Source organism: Anabrus simplex, chromosome 1 (assembly GCF_040414725.1).
Source record: "Anabrus simplex isolate iqAnaSimp1 chromosome 1, ASM4041472v1, whole genome shotgun sequence".
NCBI lineage: Eukaryota > Metazoa > Arthropoda > Insecta > Orthoptera > Tettigoniidae > Anabrus > Anabrus simplex.
The window spans coordinates 1,295,475,802-1,295,496,505 of record NC_090265.1 but is presented as its reverse complement, the minus strand read 5'-3'; the positions used below and the strand labels follow the sequence as shown (position 1 = coordinate 1,295,496,505).

General features: G+C 42.0%; 1 protein-coding gene across 2 annotated transcripts in view; it reads right to left on the bottom strand.

Annotated features, from left to right (window-relative positions):
- Window positions 1–20,704, bottom strand: part of LOC136858277 (vesicular glutamate transporter 3) — a 591,282-nt gene that overhangs the window by 218,547 nt on the left and 352,031 nt on the right. Inside the window, exon 1 of one of the 2 annotated variants that reach the window (XM_067137693.2) lies at window positions 3,872–4,089. The exons of the other annotated variant lie outside the window; for it this stretch is intronic. The gene's annotated coding sequence lies outside the window, so the exon portion shown is untranslated. Of the gene's footprint in view, window positions 1–3,871; window positions 4,090–20,704 lie in introns of those variants that run through there. 2 annotated transcript variants of the gene reach the window in all.

Below are 20,704 nucleotides of genomic sequence, written 5' to 3'. Positions count from 1 at the left end.
TCGAAAAATTTTAGAAACAAGATATAAACCTACGCTTCTGGAGAGGCACAAGATCATCAGGTTCACTCAGCTTACAACTAAAATGAGTAAGAGGTAATTCCTGGGGGCAAAGGTGACCGTAACTCCCGTGGGTGTGGGTAGTAGAATACATGCACGATATCCAGTCTGTCATAAGAGTCGAATGAAAGGGAAACCTCAGGGGGATTCATCTTGGAAGCGTGGGTTAGCGACCATGAGGCTCTAACTCAGTCTAGTAATGCTTGCACTCCCTTACATCAGGCTTCCAACTTTCTTGTCCGACCTCCCTTGTTATCTTCCAATACCACCGGTATTAGGATTGCGAGGCCTCGGAAGACTATTTTCTCAAACTCCATACCCTTCTCTTTCTTATGCCGATTCCTTCATTCTTCCGTGTTCCCTCCGATTGGTGTTAAGACAGTATGGCTGCCTGGTTGTACTTTATCTTTAAACAGTAATCACACCACCATGATAAAGGTGGACGGACATATAGCTAACCACTCTATCCCACTTACTGTACTGCCGAGATGACGAATAGTGGAAGCCTTTATCTACCATTCCTCCAAGAAATGCCATGCTCTCCACCTCCTTGTGGGTGGGGGCAGAAGAAACCCCTGCCTGTCGTAAATGGAAACTAAAAGGGGGACGAAGGACTCTCAACTTGGGAACGTGGGTTGGCGACCACGGTTCCCCTGCGCCACCTAAGTCGTTAAAAAATTGAAATGGGGTATGGCTTTTAGTGCCGGGAGTGTCCGAGGACAAGTTCGACTCGCCAGTTGCGGGTCTTTCGATTTGACACCTGTAGGCGACCTGCTTGTCGTGATGAGAATGAAATGATGATGACGAAGACACATACACCAAGTCTCCGTGCCAGCGAAATTAACCAATAATGGTCAAAATTCCCGACCCCGCCTGGAATCGAACCCTGTGACCAAAGGCCAGCACGCCAACCATTTAGCCATGGAGCCGGACACCTAAGTCGGTTATAATTTATTAGTCTAAGAAATGTTATAAGACGTCGTTATTTTGTTACAATACAGTATTTTCTTTTCTTTTAAAACATTATGCCGGCCCCGCGGTGTAGGGATAGCATACCTGCCTCTTACCCGGAGGACCCGGATTCGATTCCCGGCCAGGTCAGGGACTTTCACGTGCATCTGAGGGCTGGTTCGAGGTGCACTCAGCCTACGTGATTACAATTGAGGAGCCATGAGATGGCAGTCCCAGTCTAGACAGCCAAGAATAACGGCCGAGGGGAATCGTCGTGCTGACCACACGGTAGTTCGTAATCTGCAGACCGCCTCGTAGGCTACTGTCCTTCGGGGCTGTTGCGCCATGGGGTTTGGTTGTATCTGTCTACTTGCATCCTAAAGTTTTATAAAAGGTATATTTAAAAAAAGCAAATTATCTTTCATTCAATTATCATGAATTAAATGTCATTATTATCTTTTATAAAAATGTTATGTAGTAGATCCTCTGTTGAACGTCGCATGAACACAGACAGGTTTTCGGGGAGGCTGGGATAAGAAAGAGTTAGGACTGGGTTGCTTTCACTCACTTGTGCCAGTCTCCGAACTTTAATCTTTCATATCCAACTCCCTTGGTATTCCGTCTTTTGCACCTTTTATGACCTTTCCGTTTCTTTTGCCGATACTTCCATTCCAGACTCTTACATTTTCCCGCCAGATCAGTGTTACGAAGAGGTCATTATCTCGCATTCCCTCTAAAATAATAATAATAATAATAATAATAATAATAATAATAATAATAATATAGAGAATCTCGGGTTCAATTCCCGGGCAAGTCAGAGATTTTAACTGGTTAATTCCTCGGACTGAGTGCTTTCGTTCGTCCCAATGAACTCGTCTTCACATACGTCATACACATAACACGCCATACTACCAACCACCACAGAAACATGCAATATTGAAAACATCCCTCCACATAGGTTTGGATCGGGAAGGGCATCCGACCGCAAAACAGGGCCTAGTCCGCACGTACAGTTCCACCAGGTGTGGGAAAGATACATCCAATTTATGCAATCTTAAATATCAACCGGCTGCGCAGGGATTCACTACCGAGATTTCATTTTCTTCTTACTCAGTGTGCCTTTTTCGCAGTACTTTGTATTTCTGGTGAGGGTGGAGGGCGAAACTAAAACAAAAATATAAGACTTTCCTTGAACGTTGAGATCCAGTCATGAGTCTGCACAGACTGGTGCTGGCCTTTTTCCCCAGTTTAATGAGGTCGTCATTTGATGTTAATTTGGCCCAGTTTTACATCCGAATGCCCTTCCTAACGCCAACCCTATGTAGAGGGATGTATTTGTAGTGTGGTGTGCTCTATGTAAAATAAAATTTGTATTAAGACGAACATAAACACCCAGCCCCCAGCTAGAGAAATTCATTATACTTAGTTAAAATCCCCGGCCCGACCGCGAATCGAACCCTGGACCATTTGAATCGAAGGTCACTAAACTGACCATTCAACCAAGGAACCGGACTAAATCCATCTTCAGCATCCGTAATTAATGTCAAAATCATCTTTAACTATAACCCAAGAAAAACTGACCTTGTTACTTCGTACAACAACAACAACAACAACAAAAGTAAATGAATAAGTACAAATTGCATAAATTATTTTCAATTAATTGAAGTAAAAAGGACATATTTAAGATGATACAATGTCTTAAGAACACGTCATTCTACATCCAATTTAAACATTACCTCGGATTTTCCCTTCCCCGCCCCTTCCGTCCAAAATCGCCTAAAATTACACCAATCTAGCCGCTGTCCACATTTGTTTATCGTAACAGCCTAACTGTAGTATTTTTTTTTAATTCTTTGATGACCCCCGCATGGTTTATAATCATCACGAAGTAACACGCGGGGCTGATTAAATTCACGATGACGGTGAATAAAAAATACGTCGATAAAGAAACTAAGAGGTTGATAAAATATCATTAATCTGATGCAACAGGCAAATTACACGTAATGAAATGATAATGACAAGCCAATACATGTGCGTCATGTTAGGTGTTACATAACCTACTTGCTACAAGAATCTACAGACGGGGACAACCATCATCCCAGACAGATTATCGGAAACACATGCCGGGAGATAGCACTTTAAATAATGGCGCCAATCAATGACTTGGCGTATTTCCTACAAGATTAAAATATCATGACAAGTGAACTATTGAAGTGCGAATTGACGAAACTTCCGCGCACGTGCCCTCATTCTAGTGACGTCTCCGAGATTAACACGTGGGTTGTCTACTGTTAACGCGCACAGTGTACAAAATGTGCTGTTTATACACGCAGGTTATTAGGAAACTATCTCATTATTTGAACATAATTGAATGCCAGAGATACACAAATGTGTTGAAAGTTTGATTTGGATATTTCTAAACGGTTTAACATCACACTAACACATCAAATGTTTTCAGCAAGATTTCTAAAACTGTTAATCATACAATAAAGATAATTTCAATAATTGATCCCCATTCTATAAATTTGTTGAAAATTATTATGAAACACAAACAATATAATTATTATGAAAAATATTTCGCAAGAAATTCAGCAATTCTGCACGTGAACTGCTTGAGTATCTACATAAAGTCAGTACAGCACCATTTCTTAACACATGGAACTGCCAAGTATTCGCCACTTCAGTCACCTGAAATATTACGAAATGCACCGCAGTTGTACCTTTGTTCTTAAAAGTTAGCTCAAAATAGTCTCAGTAGGTCAGCCTATTTCTAGCTTGTAATGTGGACTGGTACACGAAAATTATTTATGTAGGTTGGAATACGACAGTACCTAAAACATGGCATCAAAATCAATGTACTTACCGATTCCGTTCTGTCTTATTAGATGTATTTCCAATCAAAACAATATGACGCAAAGATATCATTTACCCGCTTTGCGAATAGGTAAAATATATCTTCATGAATTGAAATCTAGGCGTAACAAATTATACGATTTGAGGTTAGGTTTAATAAACACGACCAGTTCACTTCAGAAGACATTCCGCGCGCGCGAATACTCGAGCACCTACCACACTTCAGCGCACACCAAACAGAACTGAGAGCTTTTCACACGAGACAGCTGACTACTGCAAGCAGAACAGCCGGCCGGCAAGGCTCACTGGCTGGACTTTTGCCAGTGAGCGCCACACAGCATGTTTATGCTAGGTGGAAACTAGTAAGTGCCTTCAAGGAAAAACGAAATCGGGAAGCATAGTGTGCGATTGAGTGGGAATGTGTATCGCTCTTTGATGATTACGTTATGTTCTCATAATCGAGTTGTGACAATCGTGAACGTTAGGGCCGAAAAATAAAGTACCTCAGCCATTCACAACCATCGGAGGGAGGGGTCCAGAGAACTTGAACTGATGTAGAATGTTGTTCATGACGGGTGGTGGTTGAATTGAGGGGCCTAACAATGAAGTGCCAGGACGAAACATTAAATAGCTCCAGCAATTGTATCATTACGCCTGCTACCTCTGAAAATCGCACTGCTTAAAATAGTATTTAAAGCATCTATGGCGAGGCAACATTTTTTTAGTGCAAAATTACTGCTCAGTTTGATAGAAATATTTATTTATTGTACATTTACAAACTAACACTGACAAAATTTTAAAAGTTAGTAAGTAGTATTCCCATTGATGATCATTAACAAGCCTACTAATGCCAATAAAACTGTCATGAGCACTGTGTCAGCTTGATTTAGAATTGAGCTGTAATCTGGCTCCAGTGAAAAGAATTCAAGTATTGTCTCCAACTACTACCGCTGATACTCTTACCCTCCGCACTAATTCCTCTGGATCTTCCTCTTATTCCTGGTCCTTTTTCTATTTAAGGCCAACACTACGTATGCATTATGTCCACTTTTACTGTACTACCGGATGCCTTTCTTGTTGCAATGCTATGTGGAGGGATGTATTTACTATTGCGTATTTCTGTGATGGCTGGTAGTTTTGTGTGTGAGTGAAGATTATTTTAAATTTTATTTTTGGAACGAGTGAAGGAGTTTAATATAAAACACAAACGCACGTCAGTCCCTGAGCAAGAGGAATTAACCAGACTCGGCTAACATCCCCAATCCGTTAGGGAATCGAACTTAGGCCCGTGTGGACCGAAGGCTGCTACATTGACAATTCAGGCGAGCCGGACGACTCATTTCGTTAGGTCTTCTTTGTAATCTTTCCTCATACAATTGCTCTAAGAAGCCTCAACTATGAAACTCATCTTTCCTATCCGACCTCTCTTGATCAACTCTTATGGTGTTCCGAATCCGAAATTATTAGGTTAGTGTGACACAGCGAGTCTTTCATTTTTTGCGCACTTTTGTCTCTTCACTTTCCTTTCGCCGATGCTTTCATTCTTTGAAGTATTGGAACCAACGAGCTAGAATAACAGAGGGGCTGTATGCCTGACATCAGCGCTCCCTGCGGAAGCAAGATGATAAAGGGCAGTCATGTTAACGGTTGTCAAAACCACAGCCATACGAAAGCCCCCTGTGGGTGGGGGCGGTAGAATAACACCCACGGTATCCCCTGCCTGTCGTAAGAGGCGACTAAAACGGGCCCCAGGGGCTCTGTACTTTGGAGCGTGGGATGGCGACCACTGGGCCCTTAGCTGAGTCCTGGCATTTCTTCCACTTACTTGTGCCAGGCTCCTCTCTTTCATCTATCCTATCTGACCTCCCTTGGTCAACTCTTGTTCTTTTCCGACCCCGACGCTATTAGGTTGCGAGGGCTAGGGAGTCTTTCATTTTCCCGCCCTTCGTGGCCCTTGTCTTCATTTGGCCGATCTCTTCATTTTTCGAAGTGCCGGATCCCTTCCATTTTTCCTTCTGATTAGCGTTATATAGAGGATGGTTGCCTAGTTGTACTTCCTCTTAAAACAATAATCACCACCACCACCAGCAGCCATACGAAATGTCTGTGCATGTCTGTGGCGTTGCCTACGCTATGATACAAGGCCTGGAAATGCACTCATGGAAACGGGTGGCATCCTAGTTCACCATTCAACCGCTAGGGTCGCGTTCTTGCCCCCACCCCTTGTACTCGCATGGCCGTATATGTCAATAAGTAAATTATATCCTAAATAAAAAGAACTGACATTGACAGTACTTTATTTATAGAGTGGTGCTGCATTGGCTTGGATATGTCATTGAAGATTCAAAACTTTCCTTTTAAGGGGCTTCTTACCAAGTTTCAAAACTTTCTCTCTTCTACTTGAGTGGCTCGAAGCAATGTTGTCTAATAGAGGTCTCAGAAATTTTCATAGTACAAAAAGAGGTGGTTTGTCGTCTTTACACTTTCTACACTTAATTTCACTGTTGACATGTCTTTCGAAAAAAAACATACACCTTTTAGTAACTCTCTTCGGGGCAAGTACTGCGTAGCGGAGGTGACAAATTCCGTCGTTCGCTGCAGAAGTGCCACAGACGATTATTTTCGGTATCTAAGGACTCCTCGATCTTGAAAACGAATAAGACACAATGTTGGACTTTGAGGAGCTGGAGAAAAGATATTTTCTAAACAGCCTTTACAGTCTGTTTGCTCTTTTGCCACACGAACCATAATGTCATTGTATTCCGCTTGGCGCCTTAGGTAGCTGAAGAAGAGCTCGATTTCATCGATTGTTAGATTCCTCGTTAATGCATAATGCAAATGTATATTTATGAGGTATTTTACGCAGGTCACAGTGGATTGGGTAGTCAAAATCTATGCCTGATACATTTCCCTCATGAATCTTTTTTACTTTCTCTGAATGCATTTGAATTTTCGTAATATATGACAGGAAATCATTAACTAACTAACTAACTGAGGCGTTCATATTCAGTACTAACAGATTCTCGTTTGTTCTCATTCCTGGAATATGTCCCATGTGAGGTGTTGCAGACGTCATGTGCATCGAACAATTTCATAAAATGCTCCATAAAACAAATGGTGTATTTTAAACTGTATGCAATGCTCTCGGGACAAACCACCTCCACACCTTTCAAACCAGAGGTTGTTTCAGGGGGAAATACAATTTTTTAGCTCTTGCTACATTCATTTTCTCCAAATGTGTTGGGCAAATTTTTTTGTTGTTGTTTTCCTAATTTAAGATTTCTGAGTTTGAAGAGGCCTCTGAAATGAACGCCGGTCACGGTAACATAGCTAACAAAAAAGTCCAGTGACAAATTTTGGGATCGCCTGATTCTTATGACGTAACTCGTATCAAAACGTAGGAGCAGAGGCCTAATTTCATCAGCTTGAAGTCGTATCTCATGCGTCTTCCTCTGTATAATGTTTCGAACATTGAACATTCACTGAAAACTTGTAAAACGAAATTCCACTACCTTTAACTTGTCGTGAATAAACCATGACTGGAACTGCGAATGCTTAACATCAGACGAATACATAATACATTCATAACCAACTCAGTTAATAAACACGTTTAAAGGCGCGAACCTGGTTGACAGGGGGCAAGAAAGCGACAGGAAATAGCGCGTGGCGATTTATCATCGTAAGTTTTAAGAACTGAGAAGTTAGATTCTCGCTTTCAAGAATTCCAGCCGTATGCTTGGTAACTGATAATGTTCCCTTTTTCCGACTTATCATAAATGATCATTTCTTGGTAGCCTGTTTATCTTTTGTCCCTGAGAGTTCATTTTTGTTGCCATCTGTTGTTGGTGTGTGATTCACTGAAGTTTGATATTCAGGCTATTGTTTTCTCCATAATGGCCCTAAGGCTATGGGTCACTCTCGATGTCTTGTGCTTGGGCATTGGTTTGACGTACCTAGGCCTATTTCAGTCAAACGTACACCAGGTATAGTAAAAACAGTACTTTACAGCTGTTTGTGAAATTTAAGAAGTGTTTATTGTAGATGTCAGTCGCATTAATGTTTAAAATTAGGCTACAGTTCATAATGGAGCGAGATGACCTTACTGTTAGGGTCGCTTGGTGGTGGTGGTGGCGGCGGTGTTGGTGGTGGTTGAGATTATTATTTTAAGAGGAAGTACAGGTGTTAATATTAATCAAACGGAAAAAAATGGAAGGGATCCGATGCTTCGAAAACTGAAGTTGTCTGCCATAAAGAGAGAAATGCCATGAACGGCATGAAAATGAAATACTCCCCAGTATTCGCAAACCTAATTCCGTCGGGGTCAGAAAAGAACAAGAGTTGACCAAGGGAGGTTGGATAGGATAGATGAAAGTGAGTGGAAGCAATGCCTGGACTCAGCTAAGGGCCCTTTGGTCCCCAACGCACGATCCCAAGTGAGGAGCCCGTGGGTACCCCTTTTAGTCGCCTCTTACGACAGGCAGGGGATACCGCGGTTGTTATTCTACCACTCCAATCTACAGGGGTGCCATGAGCTTGCATTCGGGAGATAGTGGGTTCGAATCCCACCGCGGCAGTCCTGAAGATGGTTTTCCGTGGTTTCCCATTTTCACACTAGGCTGTACCTTAATTAAGGCCACGGCCGCCACCTTCGCAATCCTAGCCCTCTTCCATCTCTTTGTCGCCGAAAACCTTCGATGTGCTAGTGCGACGTTAAACAAAAAAAAGTAATTCCAGTACGATACCGTAATGAGAAATGACATGTCTCCTACATTATAAGAAATAATATTACATTAAATCATTATAGTACTACTAACGGGGATGCAGTACGTTTAAAAATATGATCAGAATGAGGTTGTAACCTATCGTAAGTCCCTTTCGTTTTAAGGATTTCCGTCATAAATACTCATTTATATCCACGGTTTTTTATTGTAATTTCTCGCTTAACCACAACAACCAAGCAGGGTTTCGATTTCGTGGCCTGTTCGTATGTCACTGTATGACGATTCTTCTTATATTCTTTTCGAACTACCCTATAATCAGCTGATCGTGGCTGGCCTCGCGTCGTAACGATGATGAAATGGCGCTATTCGCACTCTATGATTATAATGCTGTACGCTTTCAGCTAACGGTCTTTAATTTTGCACCAGTGATTCTATAATGCGTATTTTCAACATATTTCGTCATTGGAGAACCATGTCCCCTTCCTTATGTGACCACTGGAAACATGACGGACGGACGGACGTTCAATTAGCTTCAGCCAGGCTGAGCTTCCGCCTATGTTATTTTAGCTCGTTGATTAAAAAGTTTTCCCTTTATTTTCCGATTATAATTAAGAGAGGATGGTTATACAGTTGTACTTGCCTTTAAAATAATAGCCACTATCACTACCTATGAACAAAATGTCCTGAATATACCAAGGTTTCGCATCCCTGAAACAAGTTGGTCTGAATACTAGTACTGAAGGAAACAGAGATAATTTAGTCTGGGAACTAATTTCCTTTTACACAATCCTGTGCATCGTTGCCGAAACTCCATGTGTTGAATTTTAATGTACGTGGAAATTTTGAAATGAAAAGTCATGTCCTTGTGGTTTGGATTCCAGTAAAACTGGAGCTCACGTGACTAAGATCATGATGTCCACAATCACGTAAAACTACAAGCTTGCTCTTTTGCTTGCTTGGATTTCAAACACCTCTCTCAGTGTTTTGCCGTCCTAGTGAAATACACAGCCCAAATACAGTTCATGAAAAGGTATACCCCTGCTACAATTTACCCTTAAGGGGAAGGGTTAATTATAGTTGCCATTTGATTCAATTAATCTTCATGTTTCAAAGATGAATTTCGCCAAAATAAGCACATTTAGCGGTCGAAGCAAATATTGAATCAAAAATGAAGTGTGACAGTACGTCACTAGGTATAAAACTTATGTAGACTGTATACGTATAGGTTATCAATTCAATTTATGCAATGCAATCATTCGTTACACACACACACACAAAACATAAAAGTAATAGAGAAATAATATAATAATATTATTGGTTTTACGTCCCCCTTAGAGTTGCCAAGCCAGTAACGAAATTTCAGGATATTTTCATGAGAAGATCTACACATGCTGAGAGATAATTATATTTTAGCATTAAATTACAGAAACAAACAATTAAAGACAATAGCCTACGTGAGGTTTGTGTGCGCAACGAAGTAACAATACGCTGGATTTAATTTGTTCAGTTACACATGATTTACATTTACATTATCCTTCTAAATACCAGTCATATTTATTAGATTGTAATCTTTGTTAGTAAAAATGTTTATTCATTAGATAATCATTTAATCGAACACACATATATTTAAACTTATATTGTATCATTAAGAATGATTTTTCAGGAATCACGTATTTACGTAATGAAAAGATTAACAAGAACAAAGAAGCGTGAATACAAGTTTCAACAGCACAGACAAAACAAAGAATGACCAAACCTAACTGGTAGCGTTTATCGATTCAGAATCAGGCATACAGAAGGAGGAATCGAGTTTCTCGCGAGTTTGGAAGCACATAAATACTGTGCTCTTTGCGATAACGAGATCATTTTCCACTGCTTTTTAAAGGAAAAGGTTGATGCACAATATTTTCATTGAATTCGAGAGTTCCTAAAAAAAAAAAATAAATAATAATAAAAAAAATACACCCACCAAATGTGCACACAGGGGAGTTTTAATTAGTTTTCCTAACAACAGTAAAACATTGAGGATAATTGCAGGAAATTAAAAATTCAGGTGGTACATATTTTCAAGGCTAAAATTCGGGACAATCCCGGTTACCCTTCAGAACGTATGGAAATCGTAGTCCCACTATTTTAATGGTTATTGGAAACGCCGAAGTGTCGGAATTTTGTCCTGCAAGAGTTATTTCACGTGCCGGTAAATCTGCGATCACGAGGCTACTGTGTTTGAACACTTTCAAATACCACGAGACTGAGCGGGATCGATCTCGCCAAGTTGGGCTCAGAAGACCAGAGCTTCTACTGTATGAGAGCCAATCAGCCCGGCAAATGCTACTGGTCCAATGTCGCACCAACACATCAAAGGTTTCCGGGGACGGAAGAAGGGAAAAGGCTGGAATTGGGAAGGTAGCGGCCGTAAGATGCAGCCAGGGGCGAAAATGGGAAACCATGGAAATAGTCAGGCAAATTTAAGCTTTATTTTCTAATCTCTCCAATGGATCTACATGCCCCAGGGCCTAAACATGGTCCCTTTACATCTATGTATTAAAGCTAGGGACTTTTTAAACAAGGAGAAACTCACTTAAGATAAGTCTCTACTTACGTTAAAGATATTCTTTGTCGGGGATCAATTCATATCCGCTTATGCATTAAATTGATAATGGGAATGAAAAACCTACTTTAACACACATCAGTTTATCTTTTATTTTAAAAAACCCGGTCCTCGGGTTTTTCGCTTAGTGGGAAATTTAGAAATTTGAACGAGTCTCCTAATTAATTTAACGCCGCGATCATGAGAACGGGTAGGGATACGATCTAGCACATCTAGAGATGTTTTATTAATGTAGCGGCGTGTCGTCGTATCTGTAGGGTTGTGTGTTGTTTTCGTAAATCCGTGAAACATGGGGAGTTTGTCATCATGGATATTACCCTGTTCTGAACCACTTGTAGCGTTCTCACATAAGTTTTAGGGGTATATCACCAGGCTTCGCAGTCGTACATGAGGACAGGCGTAATGCAGGGTAAGTATAACCTCTTTTTGAGTCGAACAGACAAATAAATGCCTGTCTCTCAATAAATACGAACTTTTCTGGCTATAGCTTGTGCAATGTGATCGCAATATTTTTGGATGAAGTGTGGTATAGTATTTCATTATTCTAAACTCAATGTCTACAGTGGCCAAAGCAGTCTGCTACCAACGTTCATGATATTTCAGCACAACAACGTGCTTGTGCGCCGAATTCTTGTGCCATAAAGAGTTATTATAGGTCGATATCGCCGATATGTTCGTTAGGCCACTATTGTGTCGTTTAAATGACTCATTAAGAACAAAAATGAAAGGCAGAATCGACACATGTGTAAGTTTTGAAATTAAAAATCACGTCTCTGTGTTTCAGACTCCACGGAACACTGAAGGTCATAGATACGATACGATCATGACAACAGTCGTCTAGAACTACAAACTTGCTTTTTTCCTTTTCTTAAAGGAACTATCAGTTCTGATTGGTTCTCAGTTAATAGGTCGTCCTACTCCTTCAAGAGGAATCACCTCGAATGCACTTTTCGTTTTTTGCTAATGGTTTAAGGTCGCACTAACATATCGAAGGGTTTCGTCGACGCAAGGATGGCAAGGGTTGGGAAGGTAGCGACTGTGGCTTTAATTAAGGTACATCCCCAGCATTTTCCTGATATGAAAATGGGAAACCACAGGAAACCATCTTCAGGAATGCCGACGCGACGGTAGGACTCGAACCTATCATCTCATGAATGCAAGGTCACAGCTACGCGATCCTAACCGCAACGACCAACTTGTTCGGTGCACTATTTGTCTTTCTCTTCTGAACTCCAAGTTGAACAAAGCTCATCCAGTATTTCAACAAATATTTTGGACTGCTTCACCCAAAAATAATAATAGGCACTAGTGGTTCTTCGTATAGCATTTTGCTGGATACTTAAAAACAGAGTATAATTTACATATTATTTCAGCACTGAAATTAAGTTGTCTCCGTTCAGCATATCTTACCATTCCGCTATCATCCTCATCAGATATAACATTTTGTTTCACTGTGCCCATAAATACAGGATCTAAATCTTGATTCTTGTATTTATCGCCCTTTTATAGTTCTGCTAAAATCTTGTGTACTGTAGAAGCTCTGAACAAAAATAACAGAATTATCCTACTTGGTATAGAAAGTAAGTGGAAGTAAAACGTTTGTAATGCAACTGAAAAAATACACAGCGTGACGATATAGTAAATCGAAAAATTCTTAAAACTACTGTAAAGTTTTAATACATTATACATAATGAAAGACAGATAAAAAGGATGAGGCAAATGTGCCCGTGAGTTATTAAAATAACTACGTAATATTTAATTTTTTATAAATACATTTGTAGGGAGGAAGCACAATGGCGGGAACAGCCTTCATAAAAGTAATTTGTACCTTAGTTTCTTTCGCTTTTTGTATTGAACTTGAATTCTGAATTTCACAAATTTATGTGCCGCCGTTTTCCTGTCATGGTGTTGAGCAGAGCCGTTCGATCTGGCAACCCTGTTTGTCATAAGAGCAATACTGTTTTCTTAACATGGAATGATCCATACCAATATTAAAACCATTACGGTATTACTTATTCGTACGAAAAAACGAGAAAAAGATCAATAATGACATATGTTTCAACAACAATAACTTCATAAACATATACTTTTTTGCTGTGGTGATTCAAAACTGTATTAAGTTCGCTCCAATTTGATCGGAATTGTCGTTGTTACAGTTATTTAAAACATGTGGACTAAGCCAGATGAATTAGAATTCTCAAATTCTTACTTCAAATTTGTAGTGGTGATTAAAGTCACTTAAATGACGAATCTTCAGTAATCTCCAACGTATACATTTACTAACCAGGTAAGAGCAGAAGATATCAGGCATTTTGGAAGCGAATGTAAATCCTCAGATGAAGTATTGAATTTTTCTAAATTTGATATTCGTGCCACAAAAAAGCCGAATTTAAGCATTGCTCTATCTTATATCTGGATCACCAAAGACATACATCGGCGTAAACAAATTTATAACTGATGAAAAATAACTTATTTACCTTTCAATATAATTATTTTTAAACACTTTGCCGCCACATTATAAATGGGTGCTATCGGAATTTTATTCATAAATTGAAATGTTTCTCGAGGCCATTTAAATGGGACACGATTAATTTTACGAAACGTATGACGACAGTCTAGGTCTGAGAGGGGCTGTGGAATACATCCATGGTATCCCCTGCCTGATATTGCTTACCTTACTTGTGTCAGGCTCCTCACTTTCATCTGCCCTACCAGACCTCCCTTGATCAACTCTTGTTATTTTCCGACGCCGACGATATTAGGCTTGCGAGGCATAGGGAGTCCTTCATTTAATTTTTTAAAATTTCCTTTTATTTTGAGCCTTTACAAGTGGTGAAATTAGGGCTCACGGTCCTCTTTTACACTTAATCACTTCATGATTATATATTGGATTAAATAAATAAGACGATGATAGTGGAGAAGAAGATTTAACATTCAATCTCCAGTGAAAAACGGGAAATATGGTAACTTAAAGACTAAAATGCCTTCACTGGCAGGACCTAGTGTTTACAGTGCACTATGTCTTCTCGTATAGGCTAGAGCAATTTTGTTACTTTCATAGCTCTGTCTCTGTCTTATCCTTGGCTTTGACAATATGAAAGTGACTGAGGTATGAGCGATGCTAGTAATGCCAATCCTTATGCAGCCAGTCCCTGTTATGAATGGTGTGAAAATGTTGCTCATAGGGTCCGTTGGTGTATGTATTTCAGTGGGCTTGGCAGACTGATATGTAATAGCAAATCTGGCTCGGTGAGGAAAGCAACGGGAAACTACCTCACTCCTCATTTCCCTAGTGCGCCTCTTCAGTGATGCCTAGGCTATCTGTGACAGCTGATGGCAGAGCTGTTGAGGATCCCACCAGCGTTAACGCTGACGGACTGTACATACAAAGACTAAAACGTAGTTCTGTACGTAACTAGATTAAGCAACATGCACTGACGGTCTAAATAATAATAATAATAATAATAATAATAATAATAATAATAATAATAATAATAATAATAATAACCGTGCCTGGTCAGCTTGAGTGGGGGTTTGGCTTTCAACTGAAATGAAATGGCTTTTAGTGCCGGGAGTGTCCGAGGATAAGTTCGGCTCGCCAGTTGCAGGTCTTTTGATTTGACTACCGTAGGCGACCTGCGCGTCGTGATGAGGATGACGTGATGATGACGACGACACATACACCCAGCCCCGTGCCAGCGAAATTAACCAATTAAGGTTAAAATTCCCGACCCTGCCGGGAATCGAACCCGGGACCCCTGTGGCCAACGGCCAGCACGCTAATCATTTAGCCATGGAGCCGGCACTCTGAACTAGTGTTGGCTACTGAATGTATGATTCGAAGCAGTGTATCGATTCATTCAAGTGTCCGAGTGAATCGATTCACAGGAACGGCGAGCTCACGGCACACGATTCAACTTACTCCCAGCAGACAGTGCTGAGTGGAGCACTCACTGGACGTTGACGGGGAGCCGAGCTTCCGCTGCAGCGAGACTTTTTTTTTTTGCTAGGGGCTTTACGTCGCACCGACACAGATAGGTCTTATGGCGATGATGGGATAGGATAGGCCTAGGAGTTGGAAGGAAGCGGCCGTGGCCTTAATTAAGGTACAGCCCCAGCATTTGCCTGGTGTGAAAATGGGAAACCACGGAAAACCCCATTTTCACACCAGGCAACCCATTTTCACACCAGGCAAATGCTGGGGATGTACCTTAATTAAGGCCACGGCCGCTTCCTTCCAACTCCTAGGCCTATCCTATCCCATCGTCGCCATAAGACCTATCTGTCTCTGTGCAGCGAGACTGTGAATCATGGCATATCGAAAGAATCGTGAACGAGCGCGGCTCAGTGAGACACATGATACATACGGCTCCTTATCGGCTCACTGGACACGAGGAGAGCCGAGCTTCCGCTGCAGCGAGACATACAGTGAGCCATGGCACATCGAAAGAATCGTGAACGAGCGCGGCTCAGTGAGACACAAGATACACACGGCTCCTTATGCAGCGAGACATACAGTGAGCCATGCTACACTGAAAGAATCGTATGCTATAATGGACTCTCGAGCTCAGCTCATTTGAAAATAATACCCATTTGCATTCACTGTCCTCTTCTTACAGGGAGGTTTAAATAATAGATTGATTTATTTGCAGTGTTAAAAAGGTAGTCACAACATAATTCTGAAGTAGCTATTAAGTAGGTAGGCTATTAGGTTATACTATTTATTAGTTTAATGAATCATAGTATTATAACTTAGTTGACATTTGACACTTAAACTCGACTCTAGCCTGCCCTATGACAATGAGTCATGCTCATGACCACTCAAAAGTACCTGTTTTATATTGGGAAGATCGGCTCAGTATTCTCTCAGTTCATATGTCACATCGTTGCACAAGACTTCAATCATATGTGGACAGACGCAATAACAGTACGTTGAATCAGAAAACCAGCGGGCTACTGTACATCTCGGGTAGCCTATACAAAATATGACTATTAAAAAAATCCTCAGCTGATAGAAAAATACTTTTTTTTTAATATCGCGTGGCTATGTGCTTGCATTCGGGGGATGGTGAGTTCGAATCCCACCGTCGGCAGCCGTTAAGATGGTTTTTCCGTAGTTTCCCCATTTTCACACCAGGAAATGCTGGGACTGTACCTTAATTCAAGTCATGGCTGCTACCTTCCTAATCCTAACCTTTCCCACCCTGCGTCGCCGGAAACCTTCGATGTATTAGAGTATAGTGTTGGCTACTGAATGCATGATTCGAAGCAGTGTATCGATTAGTGTCCGAGTGAATCGATTCACAGGAAAGGCGAGCTCACGGCACACGATTCAGTTTACTCCCAGCGGACAGTGCTGAGTGGCGCACTCACTGGACGTTGACGGGGAGCCGAGCTTCCGCTGCAGCGAGACAGTGTATCATGGCACATCGAAAGAATCGTGAACGAGCGCGGCTCAGTGAGACACATGATACACACGGCTCCTTATCGGCTCACTGGACACGCGGAGAGCCGAGCTTCCGCTGCAGCGAGGCATACAGTGAATCATGGCACATCGAAAGAATCGTGAACGAGCGCGGCTCAGTGAGACACATGATACACACGGCTCCTTATCGGCTCACTGGACACGCGGAGAGCCGAGCTTCCGCTGCAGCGAGACATACAGCGAGCCATGCTACACTGAAAGAATCGTATGCTATAATGGACTCTCGAGCTCAGCTCATTTGAAAATAATACCCATTTGCATTCACTGTCCTCTTCTTACAGGGAGGTTTAAATAATAGATGGATTTATTTGCAGTGTTAAAAAGGTAGTACCAACATAATTCTGAAGTAGCTAGTAAGTAGGTAGGCTATTGGGTTATACTATTTATTAGTTTAATGAATCTTAGTATTATAACTTAGTTGACATTTGACAGTTAAACTCGACTCTAGCCTGCCCTAGACTATGAGTCATGCTCATGAGTCATGACCACTCAAAAGTACCTGTTTTATATTGGGAAGAACGGCTCAGTATTCTCTCGGTTCATATGTCACATCGTTGCACAAGACTTCAATATTATGTGGACAGACGCAATAACAGTATGTTGAATCAGAAAACCAACGGGCTACTGTACATCTCGGGTAGCCTATACAAAATATGACGATTTAAAAAATCCTCAGCTGATAGAAAAATACTTTTTTTTAAAGACTGAGCGAGTTGTCGTGCGGTTAATATCGCGTGGCTATGCGCTTGCATTCGGGGGATGGTGGGTTCGAATCCCACCGTCGGCAGCCGTTAAGATGGTTTTTCCGTAGTTTCCCCATTTTCACACCAGGAAATGCTGGGACTGTACCTTAATTCAGGCCATGGCTGCTACCTTCCTAACCTTTACCACCCTGAGTCGCCGGAAACCTTCGATGTATTAGAGTAACTAGCATTTTTTCTAAGAAAGGAGTTCATAGTATGAAGACCAGATGGCAGCTGCGAGCACTGAATGCTGTTGCTGCTGTCTTACAGCACGTACTACACAGATGCAGTAGGAGCGGTGACCAATGAGCCGTGAATCGGATCACTGTATCGATTCAGTAACGTGAACGGAATCAAATGAATCGATTCAGTGAAATGAATCGAATGTCCCATCACTATTAGAGTAACTAGCATTTTTTCTAAGAAAGGAGTTCATAGTATGAAGACCAGATGGCAGCTGCGAGCACTGAATGCTGTTGCTGCTGTCTTACCAGCACGTACTACACAGATGCAGTAGGAGCGGTGACCAATGAGCCGTGAATCGGATCACTGTATCGATTCAATAACGTGAACGGAATCAAATGAATCGATTCAGTAAAATGAATCGAATGTCCCATCACTACCCTGAACTGAGTACGAGCTAGGCATAACCCTGCGTGAGACACTGGGGTGGGGGCCCTCAACACCGACACAGCGCTTCCCAATGACTGATAGTGGAAGTTCCTGTAGATATATAGGCCAGGTGTGAATAAGGCACAGCCAAATTAGCACCCGCGGATCAAATGAGGTAAAGGGAAAAATGGTCAACGGCCTTCAAGGTAGAAGAGGACATACCCCCATGGCAGAGAGGGCGGAAGAGCCAACTCAAATCCACTTAGCGTCTGACTTGCAGCAAGCGGCAAAGTGATCATTGTCTAATCACCAAAGGTGCGGCTGGAAATTCATGTTCAGAAACTCACCACTCCAGTCCTAAGAACTGGACCTAGGTCCAAACTTGTGATAATCAAGTGCCATGAGGCGTGTTTGAAATCAAACTTTTACCCCCAGGTGCTAACCAATTCACTACTGTCAAGAACAGTACAACCAAATTGTCGAATTCTGGGGAGTCTGGACTGACACGCAGTGGGAGTCGGAGACCTATGGCCAACTTCGCCCAAACAGCAAAATCTTTCTCGGAACACTAAACATAAATACTTCCATACAAGTACGAAAATTGTATGAACTAGATAAATCAATCAATCAATCAATCAATCAATCAATCAATCAATCAATCAATCAATCAATCAATCAATCAATCAATCAATCAATCAATCAATCAATCAATCAATCAATCAATCAATCCTGATCTGAATTTAGGACAGTCGCCCAGGTGGCAGATTCCCTATCTTTTGTTTCCTAGCCTTTTCTTAAATGATTGCAAAGAAATTCGAAATTTATTGAACATCTCCCTTGGTAAGTTATTCCAATCCCAAACTCCCCTTCCTATAAACGAATATTTGCCCCAATGTGTCCTCTTGAATTCCAACTTTACCTTAATATTTTGATCTTTTCTACTTTTAAAGATACCACCAAACTTATTCGTCTATTAATGTCATTCCACGCCATCTCTCCGCTGACAGCTCGGAACATACCATTCAGTCGGGCAGCTCGTCTTCCGTCTCCCCGAATAAGAAATACAGATACTCTCAGTACAAGAAATAAGACTGACTGACGAAAACACAATGGATTTTGGGAACTACAAACTCTTCAAAAGTAAAACAGACAAACGAATTCTCAAAAACACACCACTTTTAGGAGTCGTTTTTGCAATCAAGGAAAACATACTCAACTGGATAACAAATGTGAAGCCTGTAAACGATAGACTAATGGCAATCACCGTGGTCTTTCATCGACGTCACTCAAGTGGACTATACACAACTCGTCGCAGAAGACCCTCCTGTTCTTTTTGATCGGCCGGGTGGCTACACACCTTTATTATCCGCTCGCGCCGAACCAACAAGCATATAGGCCGACTCCTCGTTGGACGTTAGCCGTTCTCATACCTCTGCCCACCATGTCTACAACCACCGTCACCACCACCATTGCGTCCTGTTATCGCACTTACTCTTTCCATTCTCTCACTACTAATACATCGTCCCATCCAACGCTTGTTATGTCAACCTTCCTTTCCACGTCAATCCTCCCCGACCCCCATCGCATCTACCGCCTGTCTACGCCAACCCCATCTGTATCGGCATCGACTATGTCATCATCTTCAGCCGCACCAGCAGCAGCCAGTCAACCTTCGTTGCCGCCATCTACAGTGTCACCAGCAACAGCCCGTCGACCTCCGTTACCGCCATCAACAGTGTTACCACCATCTTCAACCGCACCTGCAGCAGCCGCTGACCGCCCAACGCCGCTGACCGCCCAACGCCATCGACATTAACTCCACCCGTACTGTTCAGTTGCATCGTTCGCGGTGTCGACCCCCTCATCTCGCCAGCGGAAGTTCACCATCAACTTCATCGTCAAGGCTTACCCATCTGGAGGGCGTTTCGCATCTTTAATACCCACGGTCCCACCTATCTAATCCGTCTCCAGCTCACCAGCGCAGCAGCAGTCGACCACCTCGTCTCCCATGGTGTCAATCTCTACGGCCGTCGCCATACTGTCAAACCTTCCCGTTCCCTTCCCCACGCTCGAAATTCTAATTCCACATCTCGTCGTGACACCCGGCTCGATCATCCTCCTTTTCAACGTACACAACACGTCCGTCCACTTACCCCCTTTGTTCATATCTCATTCCCCCCACCTATACTAGACCATCTACGGCAACTCATGACTTTCCTTTCCCACATCGCTTCTACACTGCACCAACTTATCCCCTCTCGCAACTTCCATCTCTGTACTCCTGTATAAATCCTCACTTTCTTTCCTCTCCCCAGCCAAGCTAATTCCTAACATCTCCTTAACCAAGAGACCCTGATCACTTCTCCACCTAAAATCAATTCGCATTACCCACCTTCTTCATTTCTCACACCTCCCAGATCTTTTCACTTCTCTCGGCCCGAGAGATCGCGTAACGATCTAGGGGGCCCACCCCGCCCGACGGGCGGGGAATGAAAACTTCTCGACAGACAGACAGACAGACAGACAGACAATCACCGTAAAGTGTGCAAATAAGACATATACACTAATTAATGCACACATGCCTATCAACGGGGACAACAAAACAGACAGCGAAAAAGTAGACAAATCCTGGGAAACTCTAGAAGAAATAATATCCAAAATTCCTCCAAAC